Source organism: Chelonia mydas, chromosome 6, assembly GCF_015237465.2.
Source record: "Chelonia mydas isolate rCheMyd1 chromosome 6, rCheMyd1.pri.v2, whole genome shotgun sequence".
Lineage (NCBI taxonomy): Eukaryota > Metazoa > Chordata > Testudines > Cheloniidae > Chelonia > Chelonia mydas.
In genome coordinates this window covers 27,566,864-27,581,725 of record NC_051246.2, presented here as the reverse complement: position 1 = coordinate 27,581,725, position 14,862 = coordinate 27,566,864, and the positions used below count along the sequence as shown (strand labels likewise).

General features: G+C 49.1%; 1 protein-coding gene across 1 annotated transcript in view; it reads left to right on the top strand.

The window, feature by feature from the left end:
- The first annotated feature begins 10,455 nt into the window (after positions 1–10,455).
- DUSP8 (dual specificity phosphatase 8) overlaps positions 10,456–14,862 on the top strand; it is an 82,402-nt gene continuing 77,995 nt past the window's right edge. The window contains exon 1 of the mRNA XM_027828920.3: positions 10,456–10,790. The gene's annotated coding sequence lies outside the window, so the exon portion shown is untranslated. The remainder of the gene's footprint in view (positions 10,791–14,862) is intronic.

Here is a 14,862-nt window from a genome sequence, read left to right as displayed (position 1 = left end):
AGAGCTCAGGGAAGAACGTGACATTGATTTTTGCTCACCTGGCACAGACTCAGAGTATAGCCCCAGCCTCCAGCATTTAACATCCTTCCCATCATTGTTTACTTTATGCTGAGGAGCCCACACCCCCTTGTGCTGTTCACATGTGATTCCTCCTCTTGTTCTGGCACCTGTGTGTGCAGGGAAAGCACATACCCTGGGCCAGAGAACAGGGAAAGCTTGTTGGCTGAGCGAAAGGCTTGTGCAACTGGCAGCTATTGGAATGGGGCGGTTCTCATGTTGTGCAAACATCCAGGAGTTGGCTAATATGTGACAACTGCAGCCCCCTCCAACGACACTGACTTCACATGTTTGTACTGAACACATACATGTATGTATTGATGTCGTCATGCACCCGCTAGGACAGTGTGTGGAGTTACATATTAACCCCTTCGGGGTGGGGACCGCAGTCTCCAAGGCCAACTAGAGCAGAGGGTATGTCAGGCATGTGCACAAAAACACATACCACTGTTATGCAATGCTTGGCTTGGCCACTTCCCTGCTGGCTCTCTGCCTTCCTCCTCCCTCAAATGCTCAGTTCTTGATGATGCCATGGTTGCTGCAAATGCTGTCAAGCCAGCTTCAGACCCTGGGCCAAATTCTCTCAGCTAATGCAAACTGGTTGAGCATGGTTGGAGTCAATTACAGTCTGTGAATCTGGCCCATCGAGTCTAGGCCCCATAGTGGGAGGGCAGTGCCTACCCTGGAGCTGGTCAGAGGCCGCAGGTGTGCTGTAGTGCCAGGGAAAAGCTTGGTGAGTCAAGGGACGGGAAGCAGCAGACTTAACCCTCAACGGCCTGAACTCTGCACTAGTTGAGGCTGGCCTGTCACGGTAATATAACGTGTGCATCTAATTCCTGTTTTCTGGGTAGTCAATAAACAACACAACCATCCCCCGGCATCGTAACTGTACGGCCTCTCACTAAAAACATTCCCCACCGTGCCATCAGCTCCACCATTGCTCGGTGAAGGATGTTCTGAGAGACCCTTAGGCAGCAGCACTTAGAGGCCGTGTGGTTGGATAGGCAGGGCTGGGGCCTGGGATACAGGAGCCCTAGATGCTATTCCTGACTCTGCTACTGCCCTGCTGTGTGACCTTGGGTAAGTCACTTCACCTCAGTTTCTCCTCCCCCACTTTGTCTTGTCAGATGACACCGTAGGTTTCCTGGGGCAGGGGCTCTTTCTTCAGAGGTCTGTACAACTCCTACCACTGGGCCCTTATCTTAGTTGGGGCCTCTCAGTGCGACTGCAAAACGAATAATTGGAAATCAGTGCAAGCGTTGCAGCCAGCAACAATACAAGTATTGGCGGAAGCTGCTTCTGGCTATGCCTGAGCAATGCGGGGTGAGATTTTGTATCTATTTTAGTGGCGTTTTGCAAATCCATCAGTATGGGCTGAGGACCAGGGCACCGTGCTGCATTTCCGTGGCTATCTTGGAGAACGCAGAGCAGAGACGGGACAGGCTGGAGGGTGGCAGACACTTTCAGCATTGAAAATGACAAATCTGAGATTTGAAGGGGGGAAAGGCCAATAACTTGGCTATTGAGGTTCACCCAGGGGTACAAATGGGCGAGGAGATTTAAAGCCATTCTCAGACATGCACATGGTTAAACTGATTGCTCTTTTGTGGGGGTGAGAGAGAAGCTTCCCCACCCCCAACCTGTATGTGGGCAGAGACCCTGGTGAGTGGAGGGAGGAAGGATTTGCTTTGCTCTGCAACAGTGAGCAGGGGTAATCCTATATTATGATTTGGGCATAGGGATCCCAAGGTTTTAGGGTCTCTTCCCCTTCCCCAACTTAATTAACAGGTAAAAATGTTCTCAGGTGGCCTTTATTTACAGGGGAAATAAATCGCTCCTCTGATCCCTAACTTTCTCAGGCAAAGCTACCAAACTGACAACTGGCCCCTAAGCTAGGGCTAGGTACCCTTGAAGGATGAGGCTAGCATGGGCACTCTAGCAAGCGAATTACTGCCATTGGATTAGAGTGGTGCCTCTGAGTTGCACACAAAGGGTTTGGACTGGCATTCTGCAGATCAGCTGTGTGGCACATTCTCTTTCAGCCTGAAAATTGCCTTGCAATGGTACGGGTGGCTTGTCACTTGCCTCCAGCATGGTGAAGCTCTTATATAGCCTTGTGATTCCATTCCAAGGCCTGCTGCTAGGCTGGAAAAGTGAGCCCCCCGCCTGTATCTGTAGACTGAAGTACATTGAAAACCTCCAGGTAAACAGGGAGTCAGTTAACTGGGAGAGTTGGCTCTTCTAGGGCCTGATTCAAAGTCCATTGTAGTCAAGGAAGGTCTTTTCCTCTGACTTCAATGAGCTTTGTTGTGGGCCCTTAAAGGTTGCCAGCCAGCCAGCCCTAAAGAGAACTGCACTCCAGTGGGGCCATTCCTGGCTGATCTGCCATGTGAGCTACAGGAAGAGGAAACCCAGAGCACTGCTTACGCTGACACCTCCCCATGCTGGGCTGGCCTGCTCTTCTAGGACTCTACATTACATCTATTCAAGTCAATGGCAACACTTCCTATTGACTGAAACGGTGCAAGACCAGGGCCTTATTTTGGAGACTTCAGAGCACAGTGAAGACTAGAGAACAACTTCAGGGGAACTGATGGAACTTTCTTTAACTTTGTTTGCCCTGATTTCAGCCCTAGTATAGCTGCAGTGGCACAAACTAGTGTAGCTAAAGTACGGTGCTATAAGCCCCAAATAGTGCTGTTTGCCAGCTGATGTAGGCAACAGCTCTGCCTGACAATTCCAAGTCCTTGCTCTGCTGGCTGCAACTGGGCCACTCCCCCGTAGTTCAGGGTAACCACAGTTCAGGTTGAGAAGTAATTTCTTTAAATCAGGGGTCTCAAACATGCAGGCCGCATGTGGTCCGCGGAGTTATTTCTTGAGGTCCACCATAGCTCCCCTCACCCGCACCCCTACCCCCTCCAGCGTACTGCATCCCCGGTCCTCTGCCTACATCCCAGCGCTTCCTGCCGCCAAACAACTGTTTGGCAGCGCTTAGGACTTTCCAGGGAGGGGGGAGGAGCGGGGATGTGGCGCACTCAGGGGAGGAGGCAGAGAAGAGGCGGGGCTGGGGCGGGGATTTGGGGAGGGGGCGGAGTTGGGGCGGGGACTTTGGGGAAGGGGTTGGAATGGGGGTGGCGCCGGGGGCAGAGGTGGGGGCTTTTATCTCTTTGTATGAAAAGGTGTCAGTGATGCGGCCATCGGGCCAATGTACTAGTCCTCATGTGGCCCTTGTGGTGATTTGAGTTTGAGATCCCTACTTTAAATGGATGAGGAATTCCTGGCAAACCAGCTTTCTTTACCTAGCTTTCCAAATGATCAGGTTGAGGTTTTTATTAAATGTAAAAATAATAGGTGACCCAGATTTCAAGTTGTACATTTGAATTGAGATTAAATTGATAAAATGTATGGAATCATTGGAAGAAAAGGATCACACACATATAAGTGCATAACCTGTATTCCAGACATACAGTTCACATGTAGTCAATATTCAGACATGCCTGAAATTCGAGCAAGAGGAAAAATGGGGGGGGGGGGGGCGGAGACGGAAAAGTAAGGTGGGGTGCTGTTTGCTTTGGGGGGGGGGGAGTTGTGTGTTTGTGTCTGTCTGAAACAAAACCCTGCCCCTGCTCTCAAGTAACAAATAATCCACCTCGTAAACAGTTTTTAATAATCTCCATATGAGTATGCTGGGGGAAATGGAGTGAGACTGGCATTGTGATTAAGATAATAGATAAGGATTTGAGAGTTCTGGGATCACCTTATGACACTGCTCCCTCATTCTTGTGGGACGTTGGCAATGTCACTTATTCTCTCTCTGCTTCCGTTCCCCATACTTGTCTATTTAGATAGCAAGAGACAAAAGGGGCCTACGTGTGTATGCACAGTGCCGAGTGCAACAGGGCCCTGCTGTAGTTAGGACCTTAGCTACTAATGTAATACAAATAGTAACTATTACAGTCACTGTCCTGTAACATGCCCGAGTCAGAGCCATGGGTCCAGGGCCAGCCTTAGGGGTGGGCCACCTGGGTGACTGCCCGGGGCATCATGGTCAAGGGGGCGCCGTGCAACAGTGCAGAGGTGCACGCTGCTGGTGTAGAGGTAGAAACTGCTCCCAGGTGGCAGGACAGGGCCACAGGGAGGGGCACCCAGATTTCTCTCTGCTTCCTCCCGGAGGAGGAACATGTGGGGGGAGGGGGGAGCAGTGATGCACAGATACTGCTCACCCTCCCAACATTCCTCTGTGCTCCCTTAGGAGCTGTAAGGGGGGGAGCAAGGAGCAACACCAAGTGCTCCGAGCATCCAAGTCATTTCCCCCACCTGGGCTGCTGCTCTCCTGTCCTCCCCTTACACAGCCCAGGTAGGGTTGCCAACTGTCTAATCACACAAACCCAAACACCCTTGCCCTGCCCCCCTCCCTCCATCGCTCACTCTCCCCCACCCTCAGTCACTTTTACCAGGCTGGGGCAGGGGGTTGAGGTGCAGGACGGGGTGTGGGCTCTGGGCTGAGCCTGGGGCGGGGGTTGGGGTGCAGGAGTAGCTGCGGGGTGCAAGCTCTGGGAGGGAGTTTGGGTGCAGGAGGGGGCTCAGGGCTGGGGCAGGGGGTTGGGGGGAGGGCTCTAGCTGGGAGGCACTTACCTCAGGCGGCTCCCGGTCAGCGGTGCAGCAGGGCTAAGACAGGCTCCCTGTCTGCCCTGGCCCTGTGCTGCTCCCGGAAGTGGCCAACATGTCCCTGCAGCCCTGGGGTGGGGGGGACTACACGCGCTGCCCCTGCCTGCAGGCGCTGCCCCCACAGCTCCCCTTGGCTGCAGTTCCTGGACAATGGGAGCTGTGGAGTTGGCTCTGGGGGCAGGGGCAGTGCACGGAGTCCCCAGGCTCCCCCTCAGGGACCGCAGGAATGTGCTGGCGGCTTCTGGGAGCGGTGCAGGGCCATGGCAGGCAGGGAGCCTGCCTTAGCCCTGCTGTGCCACTGGCCTGTTAGTGCCTAAAATCTCCCAGCTTGGCTTCAGTAGCCTCTGGGAGATAGAGCCCGATTCTGGGAGACTCCCAGAGAAACTGGGAGGGTTGGCAACCCTAATCCCAGGTAGGGAAAGTCATCTGGATGCAGGGAGCCCTGACACTGCTCCTCGTTCCCCTCCCTCACAACCCCCTAGTGGGATGCGGAGGAGCAGTGTTGGGGGGTGGGGCGGGGGGAGCGAGCAGCAATGCCAGCTGCTCCATGCATCCAGATCAGTTTCCCCACGTGGGTGCAGGAGGGGGGGCAGGGGTTAGGAGTGAAGGAGGGTGCAGGGGTTAGGAGTGAAGGAGGGTGCAGGGATTAGGGGCACAGGAGGGGAGTGTAGGGATTGGGGCAAAGGGAGCACAGTGCAGGGGTTAGGAGTGAAGGGGGTGGGGAACCTGAGGAGCCCATGGAGGCCAGGGAAAAACGGGGGGTGCCACACCCACAGGGGCCAGGAGCACCAAAATACAAATTCGCTCAGGATGCCATTTTCCCTAAGGCTGACCCTGCATAGGTCCAAATCTCCTGAACACGGAAGGTTCCGCTCTAGGGTGTCAAACCCTCAACTCGATTGACCAGGTTTTACAAGCCCATGTCACCATCTGGCTGTTACCTCAGATATCCTGAGAACAGGTTAATGTCTGTGAATCATTTGTTTTGGACTCTCCCAAGGGTGTTTTTTGCTGCGGTGAAGTGGGTGGGGTCATGGACCCCATTCTCCAATGCCTTGTGTGACAGCCCTATTGCCACTAAGGAGCTTCCCCGCCATTGCTCTGGCACTGGCCAGGCATGCTAGTGCAGAGCATTGGCATGAAGCTTTGGGAAAAGTATCTGTGATTGGTCTCTTCTGCTCCACCCCCTGCTAGCACCAACTGAGCCCCAGAGCTAGGCGAATCTCGTCTCCCAAGCGTTTGTCCGCTCTAGTGATTTAGCATGAGCTGAAGCATGAGTGTCCCTGTTACTCTGACCCCCCTCCAGACGTGCCCACCAGTCATTTATGTGCAGGGGTGGCATCACCTGAGAGAGCTAACACATCTGGAGGCAGAGGGAAGACAGAGTTACTCCCTCTCACGACGTCCAGTGCAGATGCAGCAAGCCAGTACCACAACAGAGGGCCACTAGCCCTGCAATACCTTCCCACAATCCCCTAGGATCCTTGCCCCATTGGACTTTTCTTACCATCTCCCTATTCCTTGTTTTCTGAGCCAAAGCCACCTACCACTGCAAATAGGATGCCCAGCGTCCTCATCCCCAGCTCATGCAACTCTGGTTCAGATCAGAGTGCCTGCCATGATGTCCTCATCTCAGCCAGCTGTATGGAGAATTCTGATCTGGATAGCGTCGTGCTAGAACTGATTGGAAATCATGGTTAATTTTTTTCTATAACATTTTTGAAATCATCTTCCTCAGATTTCAGAAGTCAATGACTTTTCATCTAGTTGAATTTTTCACACTTTTTAAATCCAAACTCCTTGATTTCAAACATTTTCAGATTGTTCTTCCTTCCCCTGCCCCCCTGCTGCCTTTTTTTGTTTTTGTTTTTTTTTAAATTTACCGCTGGAAAAAGGTGTGGAAGAAGGAAAAAAGGTGGGGGGGGAGGGGGAGGAAACCCAACCCATTTTATGACAAACTCATTTGGTTTAAATTTTCTGAGAACAACCTAAAAAACCTTCATGAATTTTCATTGACGAGAGAAGGCCATTGTTGGTTTGAAACGTTCGACTCGCAGTGTGCTGCGTGGACTTTAACCAGGTATAAAGGGCTGCCTTCACAATTGCAAGGCAGTACAGAATTAAACCCCATCACTTTGCTGCTGGAACGTGCTACGAGGCTGAAACTAGGCGGACGGGGAGAGAGAATATATATAAATTCAGCTTGAAATGAGGGCGTTGGCTATACTGGGGATTTTAGCTACCAGTATAACTACACCAGGGCAAACCCCTAGTGCAGACAGTCAGGAGTGTTGTCAGCCATGATTTGCACCTTAATAGCAGCTCTGCCTATTGGTGCTAGGGGTTCATACCAGAAGTGTGACTACAATGGTCTGGCCTGCAATGATTGTGATGCCTGGTGTAATCAAAGCTGTAACTAACACAGTTATGCATCTTCGATTCATATAAAATGAACTTTCCTCCATAACTTTGCCCCTGCTACTCCCAGTGATGGTTTCTCTCTCCAAGTGCCCTGGACGTATCTCCCATGATCAACTTCTTGTGGCTGTAAAGGGGGACCTCAGTCCTTCCCAGCTGGTGGTGGTGGTGGTTTGCAGCATGGAAGCACCTAAAGGCCAGGACTGCACAAATGTGTAAACAAAATACAATCCCCTGCAATCTAAATAACTGTAATAGTCTGAAATCCTGATTTGGCCAGCTGATCAGTACATGTTTGGAGAGGAAAAAGTTAAAAAAAAAAAAAAAATCCTTCCCTGTCCTTGTAAGGAGGCAGGAAAGGGGAGGGAGTCTTTCCTTGATTTCATAAGTATTAGCAAAACCTCAGCTTTTAAAATGTAATCCCTCTTTAAGCTGGAGGCTGTCAGGCCACATCCAACGGCACAAAGGAAATGACTGCTATTTTTGCAGATCTCTTAGCTGGCTGGTGGTTCTGTGCCCACTACGGTGGCATGGGGGTGGGGCCTTCCATCACAGCATGACACTCCCTCTGCAACATCACATGATGATGTTAGCTCTCCACGGGGCCCAAATGTATGCTGACTCTGAGGGCTGGCTTTTGGGTTTGGTGGGCCCTCACAGAGGGCCTTGAGAACGGATATCTTGACTCTCATCTCTCTCCCAGCCTTGCCTTCATTTTCTCTTTCCCTGTCCCTTCTAAATCGATGCAGTCAAATGATAACAGGCCCCAGAGTCTGTTCCCCTCACATGCTGGTTTCATGGCTCCTGTGTGGTGCGTTCACTATTTACATAAAGAAAGTAATTCATGGCATAAAAATAGTAATTTGCCCCTGAATCACACAGGGCCCGATCCTGCCCTCGCTTGAATAGGGTTGGCTCTGATGGACTTCCATGGAAGTTGCACCAGTGTAACTGAAGGCAGAATTTGGGCCCACAGGGCCAGATCCTGTCCTGAGCTCCCTCCCATTCACACAAACAAGGCAGCTAGGGATTGCATTTCTGCCTCTGCACCCCTCCTACCCAGGAGTAGGAAGCATTCCTGAATTGGTCAGAAGCATGGCTGATGGTGGCAGGCGTCATGGCCAGAGCATGCTGCACTTTAGTAATTCATATGGAACTTTTCTTAGAGATGTAATTTAGAGCAGCCAGGGGGCTGCTCTAAATTAATCTAAGTGGTGGTTCAGATTCAAGATCAGCAAAGCAGGAAGGTAACGAGTAGAATTGATCAAAAAATGGAAATTCTGTCTTGTGGGAAAATTTGAGATTTTGAATTTTGGTTTTGTCCCAGATTTGTCAATCTCAGAAATATGTACAAAACACCCCAAAACATGTCAACCTTATCAAAACATTTCTTTCAACTTTATTTAACTCTTATGTTATAAATTATAAAATGGAAAAGTCAAAGCAATCAAGCTGAAACAAAACGTTTCAATTTTATCAAATTTTATGGAGAGACTGTTCTGTTGGAAAATTCTCAAATAGCTGTAATTGACAGCCGCCTTCCTCTCTCAACCCTAATTCCTACAACAAACACATCTTGGCCAGGCCTGGGAAGTTGGTCTAGAGTCTTCAGTGCTTGTAATTAGAGGTTTGTATGGGCATATCTCCAGATTTCAGGGGAGTTCAGATCCAAACCTGAACGTTGCAGCTTGGACCAATCTCTTTGATGAATGTTCATTCTATATGGTAGTACCTAAAAGTCCCAATTAGGGAACAAAGCCTCATTGTCTAGGCACTATTGCACGCATATGAGGAAAAAAACAGTCCCTGCCCCCAAATAACTTTAAATCAAAGTATATGATGAGAGAAAGCAAGTGAATCAAATAAATAGGGGGAGTAGAAGGTAGATGAGACAATTTGTTCACTACACCAATCGTAATGTGGTCACAGCACCCCAGCTGCCCAGGCACTGTACTGTGTGTTTTAGGCATGCAGTACAGGAGAGATTTAAAGGAGACAACCTAGTGGCTTTGTGGAGAGTCTCTCCGGTGCATTTGGAACAGCATAGGAGGAAGGTGAAGGTGCTTACTGGAAATTTCCCACAGCTGCAGATGGGGGAGCGATCGGTGCTATCCTGTGCTTAGGGTGAGATGGAAATACCACACTCTGCTCGGCCAGCATGTTGCTTGATGTGGGGGAAAGCCTCTGAGGCGTGGGGGGACAGAAGTGCTGTAAAGAAGGGGAGTTGGGGAAGCAAACACCAAATTGTCCTCTTGTCTTTTTAACACTGCCCAGTGTTCCCAAGGCTGAACCATGGTGGGTCGGAGAGCAGGGTACCTAAGCTGAGGGGAGTCCCCATCCCACAGCGAGCGCTTCAACAGGCACACTAGTGTTATAGCTGCACCACCGAAAGAATGAAACCTTCTAGCTCCCTGCTGCGTGTGGCTGAGCCGTTTAGTGGGCAATAAAAATAAATGCCCAGGAGAAAAACACCCCTGCCCTACGGGAAATAAATTAGATTGTAAGGGAAACTTTAAAAAAAAATAAAAATCAGGCCTTTGTTTCAGAGGAACTCCAGGAGGCAGAAGTCTGGAATTCCTGTACAGAAAGGGATGGATAATCTCAGCTTCTGAATTACATTCCACCCACAAAGCAGGGTCTCCTTGCTCCCCTTTCCTTTGCTATTTTAAGGGCTTATCATTTAACTGTACTTTTTCTTTCCTCCCAGAGCACCATAAACTGAGCAGGCAGCTTTGGGTCACTCCCTGCATGCAAAAAGGAAGGCTCTGGGGGTGGTGGGATTTTTTTTTAGGGTAAAATCCCCTAGGAGGACACTAGGTGCATCGTTCCAAAATGAAATCTGATTTGAAAACGTAAGGCTGCTGCATGGAAGGTCTAGTCAATAATATTCTCCCCTCCCTTTGGCATTGGAAAATGTTTCCCAGTTCCTCTTGTGAGCAGCAGGGCATATCTGTGTGCTGATGAAACACGCTTCCCTTCTAACAATAAATGCCAACCTGATTTAGCATGAGTGGCTTGCGCTACACCGCTGCCTCGAACTCCCTGCACCGCTCTCCCATCTCCTTCAGTGGATGGTAAGACAGTGCATTCCCCTTTTAAGAGCTTACAGCCTCGGAAGGAATAAATAAAAGGAAAAGAAAAAAAAACTAGGCCATTACCCCTTTTAAACTGCAGCTCTGCCTGCCTGTCTCCCTTTAATCTGCACCCAAAGCTCCAGGATCAGAGGCTGACGTCACCCTGCCCCTGAGCCTCCCTCTCTGATTGGCTGGGGGTGACGTCAGGTGCTTTTTTTTCAAGGCATGACCTCATCCTCAGTTCATTTTTAGTTCTAAAGTGCAACCTTCTGTCTTCCTGGATCCCTTCAGCCCTGTTAATGCTTATCTGTGCCATCCACCCCCACCGTACAGGGACATGCCTGCCCCTCACTTACTGGACTAGTATTATGTCTACATTTCAGTGTGGGTGCCTGCATGTGTTTGCAAGAGACTAGAACTTGCATCATCAGCACTGGCACCAGCCTTGCAGGGCTTCTCATTTGATCATCCTGTAATTGCGTTTAATTATCCTGACGAATGTGCAGAAATTTGCAATCAGCTGGAGAACCTCAGGAGCTCTGATTCCCCCGGCTGCAGAGGAAGTACGGGAGGGTAAGTGTTTATAATGTAAGGGAAGAAGAAAGGGGTGGCCTAGGGCTTTTAATCATGCTTTGTATTTGAGTGACCTGCAGATTTCTGCAATAGATCCTAGGGGCTGGAGCTGGGGAGAAGAGTCTGTTGCAGAGGTGTATTTTCATATAGCTGCGTACTGCATCTTCCTGAGCCTGACACCAATTATCTATAATGCAACACAGAGATACGCTGTGCGTTTGTATTTACATGCGGGGTAGGATCCCGAAGATGCAGTAAGGGGTGCATGAATTGGTGATTACAAGGCATGCGTTGGAGGGAATGGTTGGAGATGTAACTGAGTGTGTGGTGTTATTACCCAGAGCTGATAGACGTTTTAAAACCATTGTTATTTTGCAAAACGGGCTGGAAACTCACCTTGCGCACGTACACACACACACATAAAAACCAAATCCCGTGCTGGGTGATATAATGCATGCAGCTGCTGACAGGGAACTGCATGCTTCTTACAGCGTGCTTATTTAGATAGGAGTTTAAACGAAATCCTGCTCATGCTGGGTGCAAAGAAAATGACATGATCCTCCCGCGTGAACGAAAGGCATGTGTGTGTCGGGGGCGGCTGCAGAGTGGGGGGGAACCATATGTTTGCGGTTTGCTATTCTAACGCCGTGGGGTGTGAGGGAAGATCTGGGAAATAGCCGGGCTCCAATTTGGCTGGGCTTTGCAGGCAGTGTCTTACCAGCGTTCTCCGTCCTGGGCTCAGGCTCAACGTTTGGGAGGCTGCTGGTGTTAACAGCCCTGCGGTTTCCCAACGGTGCAAGAGTTTGGTGTGTCGCCTTACGCTCTTGGCGTTTCAAGGAACCCAAGACCAGGGGCGTGTGGTCAGCAGGAGGGGGGGGTTTGCAGTGCTTCCCTGCCATTGCTCGAAGGCAGCTGCTTGTGATCAAGGAGTTAAGCTTGCCACTTGAAATGATTCCCCCGCATTAGCACGGATGGAGCATAAGCTTGCAAGCATGGGGGTGTTTGTGCAGTGATTCAGCACTGCAATGTCCCGAAGAGTTTAGATGAAAGATTCTTGGGTTTTTTGCTTATTGGTTAATAAAACCCCTTTAATGCTTGGTCAATGCTTAAAAGCTGACGTCAGGGCTTCAGCCTACATGAGGGGAGATGCAGGGCTGTAATTTGTGGTTTTTGTTGTAAGGAAGGAGGTGCTGCAGCACTGTTTTCTGTTAAGGACGTTTGGATTTGCTGGGTGCGGATGATGATGCATGTTTATTATTTGTATTGCGGTAGGGCCTAAGTGGGATCCGGGCCCCATTGTCCTAGGCGGTGTGAACATACAGGACAAAAATAAGATGTTCCCCGTCCCAAAGAGCTTACAATCAGAAATACACTGCAGGCTTGTAGCCGGCGAAGAGGTTTCGGGCAGGTAGACAGAGTGATAAATGAATGAGGCTTTGTTAGGCACATAAAACCAGTGAGGTCTTAAGTTCAGAATGCTAAAGATTTTGATTGGCCTTCTGATGCACTTTTGCCCCTGAATAACAGGTGAGGTCACTCCTGCAATGAGTTTCAGTATCAGTTGACTTACTTTGGCTTTAGTTACTTTCATATAAGGCAAAAGCCTTGGGAACATGGCTGTCTACAAATTAAAACAAGTCCTGCCCGTAAACGCAGTAGCTCCCACTTAAAAGCTTGGCCTTGTCAACACCAGAAAGGGTTTCTTGTTGCAGCTGTAGTCCTCCTAGTGCAGATGCAGCTTATACCAGCAAAGGAGTTTTTGCTGGTATGGGTTATGCAGGGTACGGTATAAAATAAGCTGTACTGGCAAACTTAGACTGGAAGCCCTTTGGAGTAGAGACTGCCTTTTTTTGTGCTGTGTTAGTACAGGTACTATGTTAATACAAGTAATTAATAGGACTTTTTTTGCCAGTGTAACTGCATCTAGGGCTTTTGCTGGTATGGTTATGTTGGCTGGGGGTGTGATTATTTTTTCACACCCCTACAGACGCAACCTATGTTGGTAAAACTTTCTAGCGTACACCTGGCTTCAGTCTACACTTGAATTTTGACCTAAAGTTAACTCAGGGTGGCTAATGTTTGTAAAGTGTAGTCTGGACACTCCACCGGATGTTTGTTCTAAGACACCAACACTGAACACTGGTAGACTTTAACCCCCTGCATTTATCACATCTGACGGGCTTGTCTACACTGGCACTTTACAGCGCTGCAACTTTCTGGCTCAGCGGTGTGAAAAAACACCCCCCTCCCCCGAGCGCGGCAAGTTTCAGCAATGTAAAGTGCCAGTGTAGACAGTGCACCCGCCCTGGGAGCCGTGCTCCCAGCGCTGGGAGCTATTCCCCTCATGGAGGTGGGGTTTTTTGTGCTATGCCACGACTACACAAGCCGTGGCAGTGCTTTAACGTTGCTAGTGAAGACGTGCCCTTAGATTGCTTTGTCTTTGCTAGCCTGCTAACTAACTATAGTCAACACTAACATCATGCCTTTAAATCCTAGCCTACACAAGGCCTTAGGTGTGTACATAAGTAGCCAGATTTTTCAAAAGCACTCAGCAAAGGGAGCCGCCAGGTGCTGAGCACACCTGAAAATATGGCCCTTAATACTTACTTACACAGCACCCAAGAAAGGGTGCTAGGTACCCTGCAGACAAATAGAGCTTGGTGCTTGCCTTGAGAGAGTTTATAATCTACCTTTAGACACCCCACACAGCTACTGATAATAAAATGCAATCAGCGTTAGGGTGAGACTTCTTAGTCATCCATCTCCCTTATTCCCAAACGACCTCTCAATAAATTTGAGAGTCCTAGATCTAAAAACCAAACAAACCCCTGGGAGACTGAACGTATTCCTCCCCGCAAACTGAAGAAGCTTGTCTTGGTATGAGAGGGAAGGAGCAATGTTCCACCTCATTTCCACCCCATCAACAGACTGTACACATATGGCTTGGTTATAGGTGGCACCCTCTGGGTTTTTTAGAAGGCTGTTTGAGCCAGATCCTCAGCTGCTGTAAAGCTGGGTAGCACCATTGAAGTCTGGTTTCAAAAGTGGGGAGAGGGCTGTGTTAAGGTGCATGTGATAAAGGAGCAGATCTGTAAGGAACTAAAGATCCTGAATGAAACTTGGAAAAAGGCAGTGGTATTCTGGCTCTCGGTGCCTTTGATTTATGACATCCAATCCTAGGGCACCTGTCACTATTGTATTTGAACAGCTATTGGAAACTGAAACCTATTGAGAAGGAGGAGGTGACTGAGTAAGGGAGCTAGTAAATAATAGCTTATGCTGATGAGGGGTGTGGCGGTGGTGGATGAAAATAGTCTAAAGCCTTTGTAGATCTTTTATCCTTGGCTGTGAGTTTAATGGCAACAGTAAAAGGTGATAGCAAGAATCAACAGCAATGAGAGGTTTTCTCGCTTCCTTTCTGTTTAGCAAAATGCTGCACACGAAATGCCCAGGTGTATGAATGGCTTTGAAACTGCTGAGTGCAAAACCTTTGTGGTGATTGCCTTTAATATTGGGAAGAAGTATGCATTGATTGAAAATGCTTTTTGCATCCTAATGGCTGCTGGGTTTTAAAACCTGTTTTTCAAGCTCTGAATTTCTTCTAAGATGCACCTGTCACGCCTGATGCAAAGTGGGAAGAGATGCCTGACCTAATCAAGCAGCGTGGGGAAGGGAGGTGAACAGGCCAAGATAATTCATCTGTTAAGAAACTAAATTAGCTCTTCCTTAGAGATTTTCTCAGGCAGGCCTGGGAAGTGCCATGTATTTAGGAATGTGGTAGTAATTTATTTTATAACAGTGGTTTTCAACCTGTAGATCACAGACCCCTCAGGGTCCACAGACTATGCCTAAGATTTCCAAAAGGGGTCCCTCCATTTGAAATTGTTTAGGGGCCCACAAATGAAAAAAGGTTGAAAACCACAGGCTTACAGAGCATCTACATTGCAAAAGACAGAGTACCCAGGCACTGTGTGATGATACGGTAACGTCACGTCTCTGTCCTAACACAGCTTGTTCCTCCATGGGTGGACAGAGCTAGAGTTGGGGTTGGGTTGCGTAACATAGTTATAAC